We start from the raw sequence: 6775 nt of genomic DNA, 5'->3' as shown, positions 1-6775 counted from the left end.
GGGAGATCATAGCACCAATATAGATATACCATCGAGTATTTTGCACGGAGTCTGATCACGTCCAGATCGGCTAGGCTGTCTCCCCCGAAGACATCAACCACAATGCTAGTCCATCTCACCACAATCTCAAGCACAATCACCACCATGTGTGCGGCATGGCGTCTGATCACGACCCGACCGGCTAGGCCATCTCACCACAATGCCATGTGGATCGACATCTTCCTTTTCTAGCAATCATCTCATCCCAATAAAGAGAAATATTCTCATCACATCAATCTCATCCGAAATGAGGGGAATAATTGCAATTCACTCCTACACCAGCATGTGTAGTTTTGGGGTTAGGATATTTCAATCTACCCTTCCTTGGTGAATAATAATACTCCTTAAGTGTGTATTATTAAAAGGATTTACTACTCATTTAAACATCTTTTACACGCCTCTTTGTTTCATTGGCACTAATGGCCCCAAATGTAATATCATTCTTGGCACGTTGGCCGTATTTTGTATTTCATACTCACCTTTTTCACTTTCAAATATCATCACGGATCATCGACAACAAAGCATTTCTATTCAAGACTTTAAGTACACGTGTGAGAAAGTAAGAGTCTTAAGCACATTGAGATTTCTTACACATTTTGGCATAATAGCTTTCATTAGAATCACGACTTGAAGTTTTAATATTTAGATATGCAACCCATACCTTGAACATATTCGCAAATAGTAACACAACATAAGAAGAACATTTGCAATACGTATTGAACATATATATCTTTAGACACAAGGCTTATTCGGAATAATTAATTTATAATGAGCAACTCGAAACTTACAAGGACATTGTGGGGTTCAATTCTAAAAGAGGAGTTTAGCCAACATACCTTGCTTGAGCTTTCTTTATTTTACTACAATATTCCGAAACTCCTAGCAACTTCAATCTAATTAAAGACATGAAAATCTTTAACAATAATTAGGAAGATTCTCGGGGGTTCAGCTCATTTGAGCATTTAATCAAGCACTAGGTGTGCATTAAGGTCTCAAGGTCCTCCTATGGTGGATTCCTTTACCCCACAATCAACCCCTACTTCAATAAGCCACCCACAATTACTCCACAGCCTCCCTACCACCTATATTAGTACATTCATGCATAAACAACAACCCTCATTCTCAAAACCTTCCTCCTCATTACCTATTCCCAAATAAAATTTTGAAATTGAAGGTAAGGGCTAGAATCTTACCTCTTGGTTGAAGACCTTGTGAGCTTTCTAGTTGCATTTCAAGGCTTGAGAAAGATTTTAGATGAACAATTAGCTTAGGGATTTCTCATCTCACTCTAGGGAACTTCCTCTCTCTAAATATATCAGATATTCCCTTCAAAAATGCTCCCTTATGTCTATTTATCGAGATAGGGTCGGGTTATAAAAATAGAAAAATGGACCCTCCGAAATCCGGATCGCGCTACAGACCAGGCTAGGCGAGCTCTACAACAAGCTATAGACATGGCTTCACGAGGGATATAGCACGGTCTAGCGCACTACAGACCAGGCCTCGCGAGGGATATAGCACGGACTAGTGCGCTACAGACCAGGTTTCACGAGGGATATAGCACGGCCTGGCGCGCTAGGAGTTGGGTAATGCGAGGTCGAAATGATTCAACTCCGCAACGCACTATGCAACCCAAAAAGTCCAAAAATACAATACATTAGCCTACCTAGGCACCACGGGACCTTAAATTACTTGCCAGAATTTTTCGGCGCCTTACATGCACAATTCCTAAAAAATCAACAAAAGCCAACCCCAGGCCCACTCGGTCAAAACTCGGGTCCAAGGGTAAATTCCAACTATAAATAACCCATGAGTCGATATACGTGTTTTGTTTCAAAATCCGTGTCCAATTCGACTATCAAATCTCAAATTTTCATTTTTCAAAATCATACACAAAGTTTCTCAAAATTTCACTTTGACTCTCATAATTTTGATGTTAAATATCATATGTAATCATGTAAATTAGTTGGAAATGGATCAAAATCACGTGTCCAATGATTGTAGATGAAAATCCATCTTCAAAATTGCCTCCTACCGAGTCTACGGTTCAAAGATATGAAAATGAGACTAAAATCCCGTCCCTCAGCTTTTATGTCCAGTCTCACATGTCGCAAACATTTGCAAAAGAAAAACTGCCACAGTCATGCTGATGTCGCAAATGCGACAATTTGTTCACAAATGTGAACTGTGGACACATCACAAAAGCGATCAATTTGATCACAAATGCGACTCAGCGTAGCCCAAGCCCTCATCACAAAAGCGAACTTTTATTCGCAAATGCGAACCTGACAAACTCTAGATTATATCGCAAATACGATCATAGTCTCACATTTGCGAGACCTGAGGCATCTGTGCAAAAACTAGCAATGCTAGAATTCTTCCTGACACACTGATACGCGTCCAAAACGCACCCGCGCCTTTGGGGCTCCAAACCAAAGATCAACACAAGTCTAAAAACATAACACAGACTTGCTCTTGCAATCAAAATACCAAAATTACATCTGAAACCATGAATCGGACCTCCAAAACACATGAAATCAACAAGATACTCAAGAACTTCTAGAAACAAAATCGTGTGTTCAGTTCCTATCAAATCAACTCGGAATGACGCCAAACTTTACATACAAGTTCCAAATAAGTAAATGAACCTATTCCAAATCTCGAAATAGAAATTCAAACATGATAGCTATGAAGTCTACCTATGGTCAAACTTATCAAAATTTTAAGTCTTTAAATTGCCAACTTTCGGTAAAACAAACCAAATCAACCTACGGACCTTCGAATTCAATTCCGGGAATATGCCCAGGTCCAAAATCACGATATAAACCTACAAGAGTCATCAAAATACCGTTTCAAGGTCATTTTCATGAAAGTGAAACCTTAGTCAACACTTCAACTTAAGCTTCTAAAGTGAGAATCACTTATCCAAATTCATCCTAAAACATCCAAAAATCAAATCTGACCATGAACGCAAGCCATAATACACAATATGATGCCACTTAAGACCTCGAAAAACTGAACAGATCCTTAAAGCTCAAAACAACTGGCTGGGTCGTTACATTCACTATTTCAAGCATTATCATATCTAATGTTATTATCATTTATAGATGTTGGACTCCGACTATCTTTTGAGTTTGTCATTGCTTTCAACCTGAGGTTATGTTTGTTACTTATTGAGTGCATGGGTTTGGTTGTACTCATACTATACTTTTGTACCTTGTGTGCTGATCTTGGAGCTGATGCTGCTGTGTATGGCGGGAACTGACACTAAAGATATACATGTTCCCCGGATATAGCTTCCATTTGGTCTTGGTCTTTTTATGTACATTTCTAACAGATGTTGTATTTATTTTATACCAGCTTTGTAAATCTAAGTCTTAGAGGCTCGTGACTTTTACTACCAATCATTTGGATTTTGTATAGAAGTTCAGTTATTTTACCCATTGACTCTTATTATTCTCATTTGGGTTGTGTTGAATGTTAATTTTCTTACCTAGCGGTTTAGGTTAGGTGTCATTGATATTTAGCTTAAAGTATATATATTTATATGTATATCGCCTCATGTTTCACTCGTGTTTCGTGGATTTCGGATGTAAAATGTGTTGATTTATATTAATTCGGGGTGTTTTTATGTGTAGGAATCATCTGGAAGAAATTGGGGGGCGAAAGGGGCGAGATTAGAGCCAAAACGGACAAAAAAGGAAAAGTTGGATTTTCGGCGCCACAAGCAGCGCTCCACATCACCTGTGGCGCCCTTGATAGAAAGTTTCATAAGCCAGCGCCAGGGCTAGCATAGGGCGCTGGGCTGGATGCTGGCGACGTGATTTTATCCAAGTTTTCCCTGTACAAGGTTATTTTGGCCTGAGACCTAACCAACGCGTATAAAGCAAGACTAAGCTTATTTTGGGAGGGGGGACGCCACTTGGAAGAGATAATACACACGAGAAACATCCGAGAGCGAAGAGATCTCAGTTTTCTTCATCTTTTCTTAGTATTTTCAATTATCCAACACTTATGCATTTGTTTGATACTTTCATAAGTGGCTAAAACTCATAGTTATGGGGTAGTGATTTATCCATGAATATTGTTGTTTAACGTTGCCTTAACCTTGAGTACAATTCACTAATATATGGTTGTTTCTTCAATTCTGTGATTAATTGCTTAATTGTCTGGCCAGCAGTTAGGTTCTATTTACTATCAATGATATGCTTGGGAAAGCCATGTTTATATTAGAGAAGAATTCAAAAGAGCACGATCTTAACTCTGGGGGCGAATTTGTGGTTAGGATAGGAATATATCTAGTCACTGTGCTTAATTAAATATCAAAATCTTAATGCGTTCTTAATAGATTGATTTCATAGGAATATAGGCATTAATCTATTTTGAATAGGCGAGTAGTACATCGGGAGAAGGGTACGAGAGCAATTATTTGATTAATTAGCGACCATGAGTGAATTGTATGAAATGAAAAGTTAACTAGAACACAATAGGATTGGTGAATCAATCACAACCCTGGAATATTTGTCTCTACTGAATACACAACAATCATTTTGCTGCTTGATAATTTAGTTACTAGTTAGAATTATTGTTTAGTATAATCACACTTTTGAACTAGGATTGGCTCGACTGAATAAGAATCTTGGTGAATTTAGTGGGTAGTTAATGAAAGTCTTTGTGGATTCGACACTCGACGTATCATTTTATTACTTGTACGACCACGTATACTTGCATGTGCATTTGGGAGAAACAAGTTTTTGGCGCCGTTACGGGGACTTGAATATTGACTACTTTCTAGTTTTTGCTTTAATTATTTATTTCATCAAGTCTAACGTTACTTGATTGTTTCTCTGCTATCAGGAACTTTGATTGAATGTGAAGGGTCAGAAGCTAGGACAGACTTCAAGGCTTTGACCCCGAACCTGAGAGAACATTTCATAGGAGGTTGAGGGAAGCAAGGGACACAAATAATCTGCAGGCACTTGTTCAATTTCCTTTGAACATGGCAGGGGAGAAACATATGGTTGTTCAGGAGGTGGCGATGCCCAGCATTGCTAATGTTACCTCCAGCATTGTGAAGCCCATAATCACTGGGCACTTTGAGTTGAAACAGAGCATGATCTAGCTACTTCATGCGAACGGGCAGTTTATAGGTCTTCCACACGAGGATCCACAACAGCATATCCTGAATTTCTTAGAGATTAGTGATACTTACATCACTAACGGGGTCACTCCAGACTATGTGAGGATCACACCTTTTCCGTTCTCTCTGTTGGGCGAAGCAAAGCGATGGCTGAAGGCAAAACCAGCTAAATCTATTACATCATGGAATGATCTGGCAAGGAAATTTCTAGCAAGGTTTTTCCCCCTATAGGCAAAACTGCAAAGATTAGAAGTGAGATAGTCGCCTTCAAACAAAAAACGGGGGAGTCTTTATACTCAGCTTGGGAGAGGTTCAAGGGGCTGCTCAGAGACTGTCCTCATCACAATCAGACAAACATAGTATTAGCTCACACTTTCATAGAAGGGTTACATCCTGAGACAAAAATTGTGATAGATGTTGCAGCTGGAGGTCAAGTGTTGGAGAAAAGCTTTGATGAGATATATGCATTATTGAACAAATTCTCCAAAAGCAATCCTGATTGGCAAGGAGAGATGGGTAGACACACAGTGTAGAAATCTGCAGGGGTTCTCGAGTTAGATGTCATCTCGACATTATCAGCGTAGATTTCCACATTGACTAACCAAGTCAATGAGATGACATTGGTTATTAACAAGCAACAAGCCCATCCAGTGCAACAGGTTCAATAGTTTTGTGAAGTATGTGGAGAGGGTCACACGAGCAATCTATGCCCAGCAAATCCCAAGTTTGTATATTTTGTGGGTAATGCAAATCAAGGCCATGCAAATCAGTGTGGGGACACTTACAATCCTAACTGGAGGAACCACCTGATCTTCTCTTGGGGTGGAAACCAAGGTGCTTAGAATCAGTACAAGCCACAAGCACCTCAAAAACAATATAGACCACCTCAGGTTGAACAACATGCAAACTCGACGAGTCACCTTGAGGAAATGATGAAGAAATTGATAGCTGACTAGCAGGCCCAAACAGCAGAGATGATGAAAAGAGTGGTGGCTGGCCAGCAGGCCCAAGCAGCAGCGATGAGAAATTTGGAGCGACAAATGGGGTAACTTGCCAGTGCTCAAAATACTCGACCAGCTGGGGCTCTTCCTAGTGATACTGAGCCTAATCCTAAAGCTCAAGTCAATGCGGTTGCCTTGAGAAATGGAAGAGTGTTAGAAGAAGTTCCAAAGAAAAAGAAGTATACGGCTAGTCCCGAAGGAGAATTAGTTCCCAAGCCAGTTGAGGAGAATGAGAAAGAGAACAAAGGATCAGAGCCAATAATTGTGACAAGGCCACCACCTCTGTTTCCACAAAGACTGCAGAAGCAAAAAGATGATGCTAAGTATAAGAAATTCCTAGATATTTTGAGCCAAGTGCATGTGAATTTGCCTTTGGTGGAAATTTTACAGGAAGTACCTAAGTATGCAAGGTATCTCAGAGATATTGTGGCAAACAAGCGAAGACATACAGAGTTTAAAACAGTTGCACTTACTGAAGAGTGTAGTGCTAGAGTTCAGAGTAAACTTCCTCCTAAGTTGAAGGATCCTGGGAATTTCACAATTCCTTTGTCTCTTGGAAAACAAGAAGTTGGTAGAGCCCTATGTGATTTAGGGG

The 6775-nt window shown here is 39.7% G+C and overlaps 1 non-coding gene across 1 annotated transcript; it reads right to left on the bottom strand.

Annotated features, from left to right (window-relative positions):
- Nucleotides 1-5421: 5421 nt before the first annotated feature.
- LOC117279780 (small nucleolar RNA R71) lies at nt 5422-5526 on the bottom strand. Its single transcript, XR_004510192.1, has one exon. It is a non-coding gene; the product is annotated as a small nucleolar RNA R71 (small nucleolar RNA).
- Between the last annotated feature and the right edge of the window lie 1249 nt (nt 5527-6775).

This window comes from Nicotiana tomentosiformis, chromosome 9, assembly GCF_000390325.3.
Source record: "Nicotiana tomentosiformis chromosome 9, ASM39032v3, whole genome shotgun sequence".
In the NCBI taxonomy this organism is placed as follows: Eukaryota; Viridiplantae; Streptophyta; class Magnoliopsida; order Solanales; family Solanaceae; genus Nicotiana; species Nicotiana tomentosiformis.
The sequence above is the reverse complement of the archived record's forward strand: the minus strand, read 5'-3'. Positions and strand labels throughout refer to the sequence as shown.